General features: G+C 44.2%; 1 long non-coding RNA gene across 1 annotated transcript in view; it reads right to left on the bottom strand.

The window, feature by feature from the left end:
* LOC113618030 (uncharacterized) overlaps nucleotides 1-17,489 on the bottom strand; it is a 31,826-nt gene that overhangs the window by 3,705 nt on the left and 10,632 nt on the right. Inside the window, exon 2 of the long non-coding RNA XR_003431857.1 lies at nucleotides 2,841-2,958. This is a non-coding gene — a long non-coding RNA (uncharacterized LOC113618030). The remainder of the gene's footprint in view (nucleotides 1-2,840; nucleotides 2,959-17,489) is intronic.

The following is a 17,489-nucleotide window of genomic DNA, read 5'->3' as shown; positions in this document are numbered from 1 at the left end:
CTGGTGGCGCAGTGGTTGAGAGTCCGCCTGCCAATGCAGGGGACACGGGTTCGTGCCCCGGTCTGGGAAGATCCCACGTGTCGCAGAGTGGCTGGGCCCGTGAGCCATGGCCGCTGAGCCTGTGCGTCCGGAGCCTGTGCTCCGCAACAGGAGAGGCCACAACAGTGAGAGGCCTGTGTACCGCAAAAAAAAAAAAGGATACCACACTGCATTTTCATTTTTAGATTGTGAACATTGCATACAAGTAAAAGAGAATATATAATGTGCATATACTATACAGTTTAAAGAGTAGTAATAAAATACACAGCCATGAACCCACCACTAGTAGAAAATACAGAATATTCCTAACACTTTGGAAGGCCCTGGGTGGCCCCCTCTTCCTCTCCTGTTTCCAGAGAATACCACCTCCTTAGTACTTAGTAATCGTTTCCTATCTTTTCTTTATATTTTACTAGCTACATCTCTATCCCTGAACAAGGCATTGATTAGTTTTGCCTGGCTTTACTGCTTCTATGAAAGGAATCATATTGTGTGTGACTTGCTTTTTTTCCACTCAAAATCATGGTTTTTCTTGATATAAGTTGGGCATCTATATCCTGCAGAGTTTTACAGAGGAGCTGGGAAGTCCAATTCACTTACACAGTGGTCATGGCTGACAATCCCGTTTCGCCCGTGCACGTGGACAGAGGGAGCCAGGCTCCCAACACCCTCAGTGTGTGTGCTCTTTGGGGTAAGCCAGGGGCTTCTATGGGCCAGACAGGCCAGGGTCCCTAATGTGGGCTGCAGGGGCTGGACATCGGCTGGTCACTTCACTCAAGTGGCACAACTCTAGGCTCTGATCACCACCCAGCACTCAGAAAATCCTCCGCAAAGGTGCTGAGAGCAGGCAAATTTCACAGCCCACCCAAGTATGGGCTGGTCTTGGAAACTACGCTCTGTCTGTTAATAACCTACTAGGTTAACATCCCTGCACCCCATCTCCTTCACCGCAGGTAAGGAGAGGCCCAGGAAACTTTCCTCAGACCTCTGGATCTCTCTCAGAAAAGATCCTGAAGATACCAGCCCCTAGTGATGCAAACTCTCATGCCCTACACAAGACCAAAAGAGTCAAAAGTTTGCATCTTAATAAAATATGCAGGTGACTTGTATGCACATTCAAGTTTGAGAAGCACTGGCCTAGATCCTTCATTGTGTGTGTGTGTTTTTAAGTGAACTTTTTATTGAAGTACAACACACATAAAAGAGTGCTAAGTCTGCGAAAAGAATCTGAAAAAGAATAGATATATGTACATGTATAATTGAATCACTTTGCTGTACACCTGAAACTAACACAACATTGTAAATCAACTATACTCCAATATGAAATAAAAAGTTAAAAAAAATAGGTGAGGGAGATTAAGAGGTACAAACTTCCAGGTGCAAAATGAGTCGTGGGTATGAAATGTACAGGGTGGGGAATACAGTCAAAAACTTTGTAATATATTTGTATGGTGATTGATGGTAACTAGACTTATCATGGTGATCATTTTGAAACGTATAGAAATATTGAATCACTATGTTGTGTAATAGGAACTAACATAGTGTTGTAGGTCAACTGTACTTCAAAAACAAACAAATCAACTCATAGAAAAAGGGATCAGATTTGTGGCTACCAGTGGCAGGGGATGGGAGGAGGGGGGATTGGATAAAGGCAGTCAAAAGGTATAAAATTTCAGTTATAAGATAAATAAAAATTAGGGATGAAATGTATAACATGATAAATATAATTAACACTGCTGTATGTTATATTTGAAAGTTGCTAAGAGTGTAAATCCTAAGAGTTCTCATCACATGGAAAAAAATTTTTTCTATTTCTTTAATTTTGTATCCATATGAGATGATGGGTGTTCACTAAACTTACTGTGAAATCATTTCATGATGTGTGTCAGTCAAATCACTATGCTGTACACAAACTTCTACTTGCTGTATGTCAATTATATCTCAACAAAACTGGAAGAAAAAAATGCTAAGTCATAGGAGTATCATTTGATGAACTATCTATCACAAAGTGAATCCACTGGTGTACCCAGCACCCAGGTCAAGAAACGTTGCCAGCACCCTAGAAGCCCTCTTTCCCACATACCCTCCATAACCAAACCCCTGCTCACCAAAGGTAACCAGAACTCCAGTTACTAATAGCACAGGTTAATATGGTCCATATGTGTTCTCCATATAAGTGGAATCATCTTGTATGTATTCTTTTGCGTCTGGCTTCTTTTGTTCAACATTATGTTGGCGAGATTCTAAATCCTTCACTAGGAACCCCAGCTCTCCACTGTGTACTTACACATTGTATACTGGTGGCTATCCAGGTTCCTGCATCTCTCATCTCCAGAAAACTGTCATAATGTGAAATAAAACCCCTTTATTCAAATAAATATTTACTGAGCATCCAGACTCTGCCAGGGATTGTGTTAGGGGCTGAACCCCAAAGTGTGTTGCCAAACTGAGACCTCTGTTTCAACGGGGCACCTTGCCTGAGTAGTTTGGGGGAATGTGGAAGATTCACACTGGTATGTGACTTCAAACTTTGAAAGAAATGTATTACCTGCCCTAAAAAACACCCCAAACTACAGCTTAGCACACAGTTACCAAGTAGCAGTGGGGCTTCTCACTTAGGTCTTTTGAACGCATCATAAAATCTAGGTCCCATACGTTTCTGGCCCAGTTATTTCTACTTTTCTTCAAATGTGATTTGGCTAATACTGGGATTCTCCCAGCTCAAAGTTCTAACTCTTTCAAAAAACTTTTGGCACTCGTGCTTCGGGGCCTTCAGAAATAAATTATGTGCAGATACTCACCCCTGGTTTCCCTGGGGACATCTGTGGTTCTTAAATCCTCTTTTCTAATTAGTTCACCCCAAGCATTGCTATGAGACCAACAGTCAGTCACCTTCTGTCTGGGCATCTGTTTTCTCATCTGCAAAAAGAAGGAAGTGTACTACATCAGAGGTGTTTAATCGAAATCCGTGGATTTGCTAGGGAATCCACTAATCCCTGGAAATGACATGGAAGATTGTGAATGGGTGTGTTTTTGGTGGAAGAGAGTCCGGAATACATCGACTGCCCCCACACCAAATTAAACACCATCATGTGGTCCCCAGGAACCATTTTAGCATTTAATATTCTGCAATCATGTGGCTCCTTGTGTCAACAGAAGGGCTTGATTTTTGCTTAGTGTCTGGCTCCAGCTGAATCTCAAAAAGAAAAGATGGCCTTGCTTTTTAGCTTCTGTAGATTTTTCTGCCTTAACAGAAAGGATACTGTAAAATTGCAGGGCCACGCAATAGCATCTCTCTCTTATCTCTACAGGTGAGATAACATCAAGGGTCCGTTCCTTTAAAATAGCCTGGGCCCGAATTGAGTCCCTTTTTTAATATGACCTCAATCTGGGTCCTATTGTATGTAGCTGGCTTGTTTCCTAAATGCTGTTATCTACTGTAACCCTCGGAACCCACTGGTGGGTCTGGCTCTCATAACCAAATAGATGTGACGTACCAAGATACTCTCTGATGAGTTCAACAACCCCACTTTCTGTACCCAGAGAAAGGGCTCTGCAGCAGCCCCGCATGGAAAAGGGCACCTTGGTTTGCCTGCCCAGGCCGGAGCTGGCCTGTCACCTGAGCAAGGGGGTGAAACAGAACACTTCCTTTCTCTCCAAGGCCAGAGCTCCTTATTTCACACATAATAAGATTAGGTTACACGTTCCCTCTGTGTGGCTGGTTCCCCTAGCAGTGCCCTAGCAACAATTTAAGCCCAAAGTTTTCATTACAAACTGGCTCGGTCAGTATAAGGGACCGTCCTGTATTCCTTACATGGAGCAAGACATGCGGACTTGTAAACAGCGTTCTTTTTTTTTTTTTTTTGCGGTACGCGGGCCTCTCACTGTCGTGGCCTCTCCCGTCGCGGAGCACGGGCTCCGGACGCGCAGGCTCAGCGGCCGTGGCTCACGCGCCCAGCTGCTCCGCAGCATGTGGGATCCTCCCGGACCGGGGCACGAACCCGTGTCCCCTGCATTGGCAGGCGGACTCTCAACCACTGCGCCACCAGGGAAGCCCTAAACAGTGTTCTTAATCGTTATATTGCTTTCACTGCAGACAAAAGAGGTGATTTCAGAGCTCATCCTCTTCCTACAAATATCCTTTCCTGCTCACAGTTACGTAAAGAAGTAGAGCCACATTTTCAATCCCTGCTGCTCCAAGTGTGGGCCCTGGACCAGTAGCATCAGGCTCACATGGGGGCTCGTTAGAAATGCGAGATTCTTGGCCCTACCCCAGACCTACTGGACCAGAATCGGCATTTTAACCAGCTCTCCAGATGATCCCTAATCATGGGCATTTTAAAATTTGAGAAGCACTCCCGAGGAATCACCCAACACCGCACTAATACTATGTTTGTGACCTTCCAGCAAATAACGATCAATAAACGGGAGCTTTCTTCCTTCTCCCTCTTAAAACCCAGAGGACCACCTGGGATGCTCTGAGGAAGAAGGGGGAGTAAGAAAAAGCCCAGAAGAGGAGAAACTTGAAGAGAGAATGAAAAAGAGGAAAAGCAAAGAGAGAAGGGGAGATGTGTGGTGTGGCGGGCAGCGTGAGGGCCCAGGGTCTTTGCATTCCCTCCACGGGGGCTCCACACCCGAAGCTGGCTGATCCCACCTTCATAGCCCTCTCCAGTCACATGCTGCCTCCTGTGTTTACCTGTTTAATAGTTTTAAAACTTGGCTCACTTTTCAACTCTGATTACTTTTGAGAAGAAAGTTCACGTCTTGGGGTTTATGTGCTTGTCATGTTTTTTTCTAATACACATTAAAATAGATTCATGGCTATTAACATTCCATTAAATGTTGTTCGTAAGCCCTCCAGATGATCCCTAGTGATATGGGAGACACGTGGGACACCTGCCCCAGGGGAATGATCGTCCCAGTGGTACAGGAGGTCCCTTAGAGCTGGTACAAAGTGTATGAGGTTGGTCCTACGTTCTCATGCTTTTAAACTGCACTGCGGGACATGAGGTGTTATTCAGGCTAAAGCAGCAGATCATACTCTTCCAGGGCCACTCATCTAGAACCTGCTAAATTCTTAAGGGTATGGGCAAGAGCTTGGGATAAAGCCCACAGAGTAACAAGCAAATGTTCACTCAGTACTCCAGGTAACTCAAGGTACCTTAGGTTTACTAAACCCTGTCAACTGGGCTCAGAGCACGGATCTGAAATAAGTAAGAAGCCCTTGTTGGGCTGTTGCTTGGCCTGACAGAGGCTGGGAATTTCTGGTCTCCTATAAGATATCACCACCCCTTTCCTTCACTCTGTCTGCACAGAGTTTTCAGCAATTTATAGAACACGCTCTTCCCTGCGTCTTTTGAGAAGAGGGAGATGCAAAACAAGCCAAAGAAATTACAATGTGAACACACTGAGGTGCTTCTTGTTAAAAGAAATATACAGAAACCAAAAATTCCAATAGAAAACAATAAATAACGAAGAGGTCAGAAACACACACTAGAAAAGAAGGTAGCAATCATTTTAATGTGAGAGTTAACAGCAGTTTTCAGGAATTTAACAGGTATACATACATCGAGGTGACAGTGTCTTTTCCACCTCCACTGAGAACATGACATAAAAGGAATAGACTCAAATCATAGCAAGAGTGCAAAGCAACTTTGACTTGTTGGGGCTATTAGACTCTGATCCAAACTAACAAAGGAAATAATGGGCTCGCCTCGGAAGATCTTTTTTAAAGGATAGTGAAAAAAATATTCCCCCGGTTCTATTGTGGGTTAGGTGAGCTTCTGACTGGATGTCAGGGGTGAGTCTATGGATCCTTTCAATCCAGTTATAAAAAGCTCCTAGGACCTCAGTCCCAGGCCCTTCTAGTGGTACAATTAATTCTATCGCATTCAATATTGCTTGTGATAAGTGAACCATCAATGGACTCTGAGCCTTTCTGTTATTCATGTTTCTGTGCTTTCAAGAAAAGGGATCTTCTTACAGAGCCTTCTGTAAACAGACTTTCTACAAATTGTATACAGTATATTAACTGCACCATAGGAGAAGGGAGAAACAAGCTTTACTGTAAAACTGAGAACCTTCTGTAAATCGGTTAAAAAACTAGATGGAAGAGCCCACCCAAGGTAAAAGGATGAATTAGTCTCATACACAGTACAGAAAGTCAGTGTGGCTGGCAGGTTCCCAGTGCACGTAAAGCTGTGAGCACAGTGCCTCGCTCTGAGGACGCAGGCAATACGTGGATGCTCTTAAAATATCACTATCGGCCTTGTATGGATACTGCTATTGGCTTAACCTCTGCTTGTACACAGGGGCCGGGGCACCAGGGATCAATGTTTCATCTCGTGCTCACCAGTCTCTTCATCTCTGCCCAGGAGCCCACAGTGGTTCGCATCTAAGCTCCAGACCAGCGGCCAAGTTAGCCCTGGCTGTCATCTCCCTGCACCTGGGTCAGGCAGCCTCCTCCCTCCCTCTCCTCCAAACAGCATCAGCTCCTTCTTGCTTAGGCCTTTCCCACTCCTCCAAGAGCAATGAGATGAAAACAAATGGGTTGGGCTTCCCTGGTGGCGCAGTGGTTGGGAGTCCACCTGCCGATGCAGGGGACACGGGTTCGTGCCCGGTCTGGGAAGATCCCACATGCCGTGGAGTGGCTGGGCCCGTGAGCCATGGCCACTGAGCCTGCGCGTCCGGAGCCTGTACTCCGCAACGGGAGAGGCCACAACAGTGAGAGGCCCGCGTACCGCAAAAAAAAAAAAAAAAAAAAAAAGCGTTGAAAATCATTCGTATCAATTGGATCCAAAATCCAGGTTAAAGATGGCTACGGAGGACGTGAAGGAGCCCAAAGCCCAGCCCCTTCTCCTCATACCTCTATTCCCTCCAACGTCCTCTGCAAAGTCACCAACAGTCTGTGGCCCACACAGTTCATGAGCACGGAGGAGCTTGCCCTGCCTCCACGAAACTCTTCAAGCGAGCAAGTATCTGGAACTTCACGGCATTATCAGATATCTGAGTTACTAGAATATATTATATATGTTTTAAGAACCATTTAAGATGGAGGTCTGATTTTACTGCTTTTGGTCAAAGGCCAGAGTAAGATTACAGAGCAAGGAACAGCACAATGCAATCCTCAGTTAGAGCCGGAGTGAATAACATTTCAGAGGAAATTTCAAAGGAGGAATGATTTCTGGGTCAATTTAACTGTAGAGTCTAAAATAACTTCAGCAGCCGACTCAAAAGATAAACTCTAAAAGTGCTGTGTGTGTCTGTGTCAGAGAGGAGGAAACGGACCTTTTCTGAGCTATATCTCAAGTGCATACTGCTTAGAATTATCCCCAAGAACATTCTGGTGAAAGGATGGACTGGAAGAGTCTCGATGTGTCATTCATCAGTCAAGGCTGCCGAGTGGGAAATGGGTCCCGGAAAAGGCTTGTCTCGGTTTGGGAAAGATAAAGCTGGCTGGGGAGGGATGCATTTTGCTCAAGTCTAGTCATTGCCAACACAGTGTCCACTGTGGCCTGCCTGTGGGGCAGCTGACGCCCCAGCTGTAGAGACATGCACTGATGAGAACCTGGCTTCTTCCTTCTGCTTATTCTGCCTTGTGCCCTTGCATGGGTTGAACTGTGTCCCTCTCACCCCCCAAAAGACATGTTGGGGGCTTCCCTGGTGGCGCAGTGGTTGAGAGTCCGCCTGCCAATGCAGGGGACACGGGTTCGTGCCCCAGTCCGGGAAGATCCCACATGCCGCGGAGCGGCTGGACCCATGAGCCATGGCCGCTGAGCCTGCGCGTGCGGAGCCTGTGCTCCGCAACAGGAGAGCCCACAGCAGTGAGAGGCCCGCGTACCGCAAAAAAAAAAAAAACCCTTAAAAAAAAAAAAAAGACATGTTGGGTTCCTAACCCCTGCTCCCTGTGAACATGGCCTTATTTGGAAATAGGGTCTTTGCAGAGGCCAAGTTAAAATGCGGTCACATTCAGTTAGGGGGGTGCCCTTGGGAATAGGGAAAACAGAGTTGGAGACAGACACACAGATGGAGGATCACATGATGAGAGGCGGGGAAAGGGCCACGTGACAGCAGAGGCAGCGATTGGAGGGGTGCATCTGTAAGCCAGGAACCCCAAGGATTGCCAGCTATAGAAGGCAAGGAAGGATCCTTCCCTAGAGCCTCAGAGAGAGCCTGGCTCCGCTGACACCTTGATTTGAAACTTCTAAGCCTTCAGAATTACGAGGGAATAAATTTCTGTGATTTTAAGCCCGCCGGTTTGTGGAACCTTGTACAGCAGCCCTAGGAAACTAACACATCCCCAAAGTGCTCTGGCCTCTCCTCCAGGTAAAACCCTCATCCCTCCTCATCCACGTGGGTACACATGCCTGGGACCCCACGGAGTCCACAGTCACAGCTCTCCACATGGAGCTCCCCAAACAAACACAGACATACTTTGTATGTAACTACCGAATTGCAGATGTCTTAGACTTTTTTTTCTTTTTTCTTTTTTTTTTTGGCTGCGTTGGGTCTTTGTTGTTGCGCACGGGCTTTCTCTAGCTGCGGCGAGCGGGGGCTACTCTGTTGCGGTGCACAGGCTTCTCACTGCAGTGGCTTCCCCTGCTGTGGAGCACGGGCTCTAGAACGCGGGCTCAGTAGTTGTGGTGCATGGGCCCAGCTGCTCTGTGGCATGTGGGATCTTCCCAGACCAGGGTTTGAACCCTTGTCCTCTGCATTGGCAGGCAGATTCTCAACCACTGCACCACCAGGGAAGCCCTTAGACTTTTTTTTAAACTTTTATTATGGGAAAATTTTTTTTCACATTCACAAAAATAGAGCAGTATAATAAACTCCACGTGCCCATCCTACAGCCTCAACAATTACCCATATTTTGTCCATTTTATTTCATCCAACTCCCACCCAAGTTTATTTTGCATGGAAGGATGTCTGGGGCATTTTAAAGCAAACTCAAGGCATCATTCCAGGTCATGTGTAAATGCTTTAGTCTAAACTACTTCAGACACATTTTTTTTTTTTGGTTATCTTTGAGTACTGTGTACTTTATTAGCTATGTAAGAGGAATGAATAGCATTTTATGTCTGGGTCCTCTGTTTCTTTTCTATTTTTTTCAGTTCAGTGATTTCTAATATATTCACAAAGTTGTACAACCATCACTACGATCCAGTTTTAGAACATTTTCATCGCCCCAAAAAAGAAACCCTGTACCAGTGAGCAGTCACTCCTTACTCCCGTACCCCCCAGCCCCAGACAACTACTAAGCTACTTTATATCTCTATAGATTTGCCTATTGTGAACATTTCATATAAATGGAATCATCACACACATAGTCTCTCGTGTCTGACTTATTTCACTTGGCATAATGCTTACAAGATGCATCTATGTTAGAGCATGTACCAATACTTCATTCCTTTTTCTGGCTGAGTAATATTCCATTGCATGGATATACTGTATTTTGTTTATCCATTCACTAGTTGATGAAAATTTGGGTTGCTTCCAATTTTGGGCTATTATGAATAATGGTGCAATGAACACTTGTGTACAAGTTTTTGCGTGGACATATGTTTGTATTTCTCTTGCTAATTTACCTAAGAGTAGAATTGCTGGAACACATGGTAACTCTATTTTAACATTTTAAGGAACCACCTAACTGTTTTCCAAAGTGGCTACACCATTTACAAACCTACCAGCAATGGATGAGGGTTCCAGTTTCTCCATAAATTCTCCAACATTTGTTATTGTCATTAAAAAAAAATATATTATAGCCATCCTAGTGAGTATGAAGTGGTAGGTATCTCATTGTGGTTTTGATTTGCATTTCTCCAATAACTAATGATGTTAAACTTTTTCAGGTGCTCAGTATAACTTCTTTGGAGAAATATCTCTTCAGATTCGCCTATTTTTTAAAATATTTATTTATTTTTGGCTGTGTTGGGTCTTCACTGCTGTGCGCGGGCTTGCTCTAGTTGCGGCGAGCGGGGGCTACTCTTCGCTGCAGTGTGCGGGCTTCTCATTGTGGTGGCTTCTCTTGTTGCAGAACACGGGCTCTAGGCGCGCGGGCTTCAGTAGTTGTGGTTCGCGGGCTCTAGAGCGCAGGCTCAGTAGTTGTGGCTCACGGGCTTAGTTGCTCTGCGGCATGTGGGATCTTCTTGGATCAGGGCTCGAACCCATGTCCCCTGCACTGGTAGGAGGACCCCTAACCACTGCGCCACCAGGGAAGCCCTCTTTGCCTATTTTTTAATTGGGTTATTTTTCCTTTTACTGTTGAGTTGTCAGAGCTCTTTATATATTCTGGATGTAATTTCCTTATTAGATTTATGATTTGCAAGTATGGTCTCCCATTCCATGAGCTTTTTCATTTTCTCAGTGGTGTCCTTTGAAACACAAAAGTTTTCAATTTGATGAAGTCCAATTTGTTTATTTTTTTCTTTTGTTGCTTCTCCTTTATCTAAGAAACCACTGCTTGACTCAAAGATTTACTCCTACGTTTTCTTCTAAGGGTTTTATGGTTTTCGCTCTTACATTTAGGTGACAATCTCTTTCTTAATTGAAATATAGTTGATTTACAATACTGTATTAATTTCAGGTGTACAGCAAAGTGATTCAGTTATCTATATTTTTTCAGATTATTTTCCATTATAGGTTATTACAAGATATTGAATATAGTTCCGTGTACTATACAGTAAATCCTCGTTGCTTATGTTTTACATATAATAGTTCATCTCTGTTAATCCCATGTTCCTAATTTATCCCTCCCACCTCCCTTTCTCCTTTGATAAACATAAATTTGTTTTCTATGTCTGTGAGTCTACTTCTGTTTTGTAAATAAGTTCATTTGCATCATTTTTTAATATTCCACATATAAGTGATATCATATGATGTTTGTCTTTCTCTGTCTGACTTACTTCACTTAGTAAGATATTCTCTAGGTCCATCCATGTTGCTATAAATGGCATTATTTCATTCTTTTTTATGGTTGAGTAACAGTCCATTGTTTATACATACCACATCTTCTTAAACCAATTGTCTGTTCACAGACACTTAGGTTGTTTCCATGTCTTGGCTACTGTAAATAGTGCTCCTATGAACACTGGGGTACTTGTATCTTTTCAAATTAGAGTTTTCATCTTTTCCAGATATATGCCCAGGAGTGGGACTGCTGGATCATATGGTAGCTCTATTTTTTTTTTTTTTTTTTTTTGTGGTATGCAGGCCTCTCACTGTTGTGGCCTCTCCCATTGCAGAGCACAGGCTCCGGACGCGCAGGCTCAGCGGCCATGGCTCATGGGCCCAGCCGCTCCATGGCATGTGGGATCTTCCCGGACTGGGGCACAAACCCGTGTCCCGAACCCATCTCCCCTACATCGGCAGGCGGACTCTCAACCACTGCACCACCAGGGAAGCCATATTTTTGTTTTTTTAAGGAAACTCCATCCTGTTTTCCATAGTGGCTGCACTACTTTACAGTGATCTATTCTGAGTTATTTTTTGTATATGATGTGAGGTAGGGGTCCAAATTTATTCTCTTGCATATGGGTATAGACATTACACTTTAATTCTATTTCTTATTAACTTGTTCTATGATACTGTACATCAGTTTTCCATAAAACATCTTTTAGATGATTTTCTTCAGACTACAGCCTAGAATGATAAAAAAGAAAACTCTCATGAAGAAATATTTTAAATGAGGAAGTGGTTAGCCCTTCCTGCATTGCCTGTAATCTATAATTCACTTCCCCAATTTTAGACTTTTTCCCTTTTCTTATAACATGCCATAATGCAATCTAGCACTTGCTTGACTCAGTCATAACTGTACAAATTAGTTCTGCCCTAAACCTCAACTGTTCAATTTAAAAAATTCAATATATGTATATGTATAACTGATTTACTTTGCTGTACAGCAGAAACTAATACAACATTGTCAGCCATACACCAATAAAAATTAATTTAAAATATTTTAAAACAAAAATTCAATATAATTAAGACTTTGGGTATAAACAATGTGCCAGTCAGTTCTGGTAAATCAGAGATAAAAAAACAGGTACTCTGCCCTCAGATAATTACAGCCTAGACAGGGAGAGGAACAGCATGTACACAAATAATAACACGGGGTGAGCACGAACACAGGAGGGAAATAGTGTCCGTATGGGCGGGTTGGGAAGACACAATGAAGGGAGGGGACTAGAGCAAAGTCTTAGAACTAGGCCCAGACAGGAGGTGCCAACATCTGATACCAGCTGGATAATGACCTTGTTGAGCCGAGACCAGACACCTCATCTATAGTGACTGTTCCCCACTCATCCCCAGCAGATCATATCGCTACAGAGACGTGGACCCAGGAGAGCCAGACTTTCTCATTTTTTTTCAAGAGAAATTAGGAAAAAATCTGATTTTATGTGTAATTCCTCATTTTAAAAAGTCATTAAGTAATTTGAATTTTAAAAACTCTACACTGGGTTCCTAAAAAAGCTAAACATAGAATTACCATATGACTCAGCTATTCTATCCCTAGGTATATACCCAGAAAAACTGAAAACAGGGACTCAGACAGATATTTTTATGCCAGTGTTCACTGCAGCATTATTCACAATAGCTAAAAGGTAGAAACAACCTAAGTGTCCATCAACAGACAAACAGATAAAAATGTGGTACAGCCACACCGTGGGATGTTAATCAGCTATAAAAAGGAGTGAAGTATTGGTACTTAATATAACACGGATGAACCTTGAAAATGTTATACTAAGTGAAATAAACCAGACATAAAAGCACAAATATTATATGATTCCACTTATATGAAATATCTAGAAGAGGCAAATTCATAGACAGAAAGTAGATAAGAGGTTACCACGGGCTGGGGAGTTATTGCTTAATGGCTATAGAGTTTCTGTTTGGGGTGATGAAAACATTTTAGAAAAAGACAGTGGTGATGGTTGCACAACACTGTGAATGTAATTTATGCCACTGAATTGTACACTTAAAAATGGTTGAGATGGGGACTTCCCTGGTGGCGCAGTGGTTAAGAATCCGCCTGCCAATGCCGGGGACATGGGTTCAAGCCCTGGTCCGGGAAGATCCCACATGCCACGGAGCAACTAAGCCCGTGCACCACAACTACTGAGCCTGCACTCTAGAGCCCGTGAGCCACAACTATGAAGCCCACGCGCCTAGAGCCCATGCTCCACAACAAGAGAAGCCACCACAATGTGAAGCCTGCACACCGCAACAAAGAGTAGCCCCTGCTCGCCACAACTAGAGAAAGCCTGCGCGCAGCAACAAAAACCCAACGCAGCCAAATAAATAAATAAATTTATAAAAAATAAAATGAGGTTGGTAGATTAAAAAAAAAAAAGAAATTCAGAGGGGAGATAACACCTGGTCATGGGAATCTCTAAAGGATTCATGAAGGTAATGGAACTTGAGCTGAGCTTTGAAAGACAGGTAAGAAGGCGAGGCTGCTCCAGAAGAAGTAGCTTGAGTCAAGGTTTAGAGGAAGAACAACAGAGGGTATATTTTAGTATGGAGTCCAGTCCAAGTAGAGAGGTAGCGGGAAAGGTAGGAGGGGACTGGGGACAGGATGCCATGATTGCTAAATCAAGCATTTTCCATTTAATTTTGAGCAGAAGAATGAAGTCCTCAGAGTTGTCCCTGAGATTGATTAGCTAGGCATTGGTGTACAAAACATATTGAAAAGAGGAGACAGAGGCCCCTAAACAGCCAGGTGAGAGATAAGGAAGGTCTGGACCTGACTAGTGGCCACAGGATGGGAATGAAGGAGCGAGTGGGGACAGGAAGGGGGCTCCTTGGAGGGTAATGCATAGAAGCCGATGGCTGCAAGTGGAGAGGGAGGGTCAGAATGGGGCAGAAGGTGGTGGCGCACTATTTAGGGTATAGATGATTTTCAATTCATTTAACAGTGAAGATGAAGAGAGAGGGTTGTATGTTGAGGGGAAAGGTTTTGCGGCATCCTTTTGATTCGTGGTTTTTGTCTGTGTTTTTAGGTTAGGAGAGACTGAAGGACTAGAAAGAATTGGTGCCCTGTGGGAGACTGGAGATTAGAGAAAGAAAGAAGAGTGAAGTGATGGGGCAGAAGTAGATAAGAGGGAGAAGGGTGGAGAGACCTGGCACAAGGTCAGGATGATGTAGACAGAAGTGAAGGGGGAAAGGGTGGGAGAAAGTAAAGAGACAATTTTTTAAAATATATATACATTTAACTTTTTTGCATTTTGGATGAATAAACGTATTTTTTTGAATTTCATTTCATTTATTTTTATATAGCAGGTTCTTATTAGTTATCTATTTTATACATATTAGTGTATATATGTCCATCCCAATCTCCCAATTCATCCCATCACCACTACCACCACCTCCGCCTTCCCCACTTGGTGTCCATACGTTTGTTCTGTACATCTGTGTCTGTATTTCTGCCCTGCAAACCGGTTCACCTGTACCATTTTTCTAGGTTCCACATATATGCGTTAATATACGATATTTGTTTTTCTCTTTCTGACTTACATCACTCTGTATGACAGTCTCTAGATCCATCCATGTCTCTACAAATGACCCAATTTCGTTCCTTTTTATGGCTGAGTAATATTCCATTGTGTATATACATACCACATCTTCTTTATCTATTCGAAGAGACAATTTTTTAGTGGAGAAGAAGGAAGATGGCTCCACACTTATCAGTAAGATAAGAAATGAAGTCATCTGCTTCTGGAGACGGGCCAGGAGTGATTCTGATGGTTCAACAAGGGCACGTCTACTGCAGAAGGTGACACAGGGAGCCACGAGAGGAGGAATTAAATGATTGCCGAGTGTCACTGGGGCCCAGATGAGGCTGGAGAGCACACATGTGCAGCAAACTCACCTGGTGGGCCAGCCATCAATGCCTGGCACTCTAAGGGGGAGAGAGGGAAAAGCTATGGCATTGAGAGGGTGGTTCTAAGTATGCTTAAGATTTGTGTAATAAAAATCCAAGGAGTGAGGCATTCTTGGATCATAGAAAGCACATTTTTGAAATGGTCAACTAAGGGGTTTTCTGAGCTTTGCAAAGAAACAAGAGAAGGCAACCTAAACTGGGAGAATGAGAGATCCAGGGCCTGAAGGTCATGGTGAGTGGAGGTGGGAAAGACAGAAAGAGGTTGTGGTCCTAAAATGTTCTGAAAATTGTTGTAAACTCTTAGACCAAATATGTTAATATGTAGTGACATTAGTGGTTCATGTTGAGGAAGACTTTCAAGGCTGTGTCCAGGCTCAGCTGGACTCAGTGCCTTGGCCATAAATTAGTGATGTCTGTCAAAGGCAAGGGAAAGGAGAGGAGAGCCAGGATCATAGCCTGTCAATCCTGTGAAACGTGGTCAGAGAGATTTTTGAGCTGAAAAGGCTGGATGAGGAACAGTCCCACGTGATTACGAAGTACAATAAGCCTAATGTCGTCATGGGTGACTGCAGCGTCCTGAAAAAGGAGGCACTAGAGTAGGAAGTCTAGAAAACGAGAAGGGTGGGATGTTTGGGTGGTCAGTAACATGGACATTCAATTCCTTGGCAGTGATGGCAGTAAACAGGGTGGGACACTATCAGTCCAGCACTGAACTCATTAGAGAAGAGAGAGAACTTCTTGAAGTCGGTAGATGGACATGGTGATGACAGGTGGTATAATCAGGGAATCCAGCACACAGCAGGCGCTTACTAACTACTTGTGGAATGAAGGGAAGCGTCTCTAGGGGGCAAGGAGTATACCATTCCCTTCTCCTGCCCTACAAGCCAAGGAGCTGACAAGAAAAGGAGCCACTTGTTGGGAAATGACACAATCAGGAGAAAGGCAGGTGGGCGCCAGCAGGAATGGGTCTGGGAAGGGGGGACAGAGCCGGAGGAGCTGAGCCCTGAGGGACTGCAGAGGGCAGGCTGCTCCCAGGACTCAGAATAAATTCCAGATGATACAGGCACTGCTCTAGGGAAGAGCATGTGGATAATTCAAGGAAACCCATTCCCGCTTTAATAAAACAATTCAGAGCACAGGTCTTCCTGGGGGTGGCTTCATCTCATCTCTTACGTGAGAGAAGCTTCCTGAAAAGAGAGCAGTGTGATAGAAACCAAACATAGGACTTCCCTGGTGGCGCAGTGGTTAAGAATCCACCTGCCAATGCAGGGGACACGGGTTAGAGCCCTGGTCCGGGAAGATCCCACATGCCGCAGAATAACTAAGCCCGTGCGTCACAACTACTGAGCCTGCGCCCTAGAGCCCGCGAGCCACAACTACTGAAGCCCACATGCCTAGAGCCCGTGCTCCACAACAAGAGAAGCCACCGCAGTGAGAAGCCCGCGCACTGCAACGAAGAGTAGCCCCCGCTCGCCGCAACTAGAGAAAGCCCATGCATAGCAACAAAGACCCAATGCAGCCAAAATAAATAAATAATAAATAAATTTATTTTAAAAAACCAAAAGAAATCAAACATAGATCAGGGGTCTAGACCCAGCTGTGCTAACCAAGCCTATGCTCTTTGGAATAAATGCCGAATGACCTCATTCATTTATTCATTCATTCACTCACAGTGCCGCAGTGTCCTCACTTTACAGTGGGCCTAAATCTCTGTCCTACCCATTTCATGACATTGATCTGATGATAAAAATGAAAGCGACTTCAAAACACTTCACCTTTAAGTGCCCCAAGTTGCCTCACTGAAATGAATTTTAGATAACTATCCCTTGTGCTTTAAAATATTGTGTAATGTGTTGGAAATAAATGGGTCATCTGCCAGGGCTTAGAATTAGCTGTGACCCAGAGACCCGGTCATGTTCATTACAAGCGCTGACCCCACAAAAGTGAAGTGTTTTTCACACCCAACCTCCTCCTGTTTCCTATCCTCACGCAGGGTATAATCCACACAGCCCCCAGTGCTTCATCTTGTCCAGCTCTTTTTGGAAATAAAAGCCCTTGGATATTTTGTTACTAAAGCTGCATTCTCTTCAGAGTGTGTATGCCATGCAGCCACAAGGAAGGGAAAATAGAAAACGTCTAGGGCTGTCCTGGTGGTGCAGTGGTTGAGAATCCGCCTGTCAGTGCAGGGGACACGGGTTCAATCCCTGGTCCGGGAAGATCCCACATGCCACAGAGCAACTAAGCCCGTGCGCCACAACTACTGAGCCTGTGCTCTAGAGCCCGCACGCCACAACTACTGAAGCCCACGCACCTAGAGCCCGTACTCCGCAACAAGAGAAGCCACCGCAATGAGAAGCACGTGCACCGCAACGAAGAGTAGCCCCCGCTCACCACAACCAGAGAAAGCCTGCGAGCAGCAACGAAGACCCAATGCAGCCAGAAGCAATAAATAAATAAAATAAAATAATAAAATTAATAATTAAAAAAAAACTCTAAAAGAATAAATTATCATTCTCATCCAGACAGTGCTATGTCATTCTAGACAAGCCACCGAAACTAGCTGTGTCTGGATGGC

The sequence above is a fragment of the Aethalodelphis obliquidens genome, unplaced genomic scaffold, assembly GCF_003676395.1.
Source record: "Aethalodelphis obliquidens isolate GAN/ISIS:26980383/991018 unplaced genomic scaffold, ASM367639v1 scaffold5, whole genome shotgun sequence".
NCBI lineage: Eukaryota > Metazoa > Chordata > Mammalia > Artiodactyla > Delphinidae > Aethalodelphis > Aethalodelphis obliquidens.
This window is presented reverse-complemented; position numbering and strand designations above follow the sequence as displayed.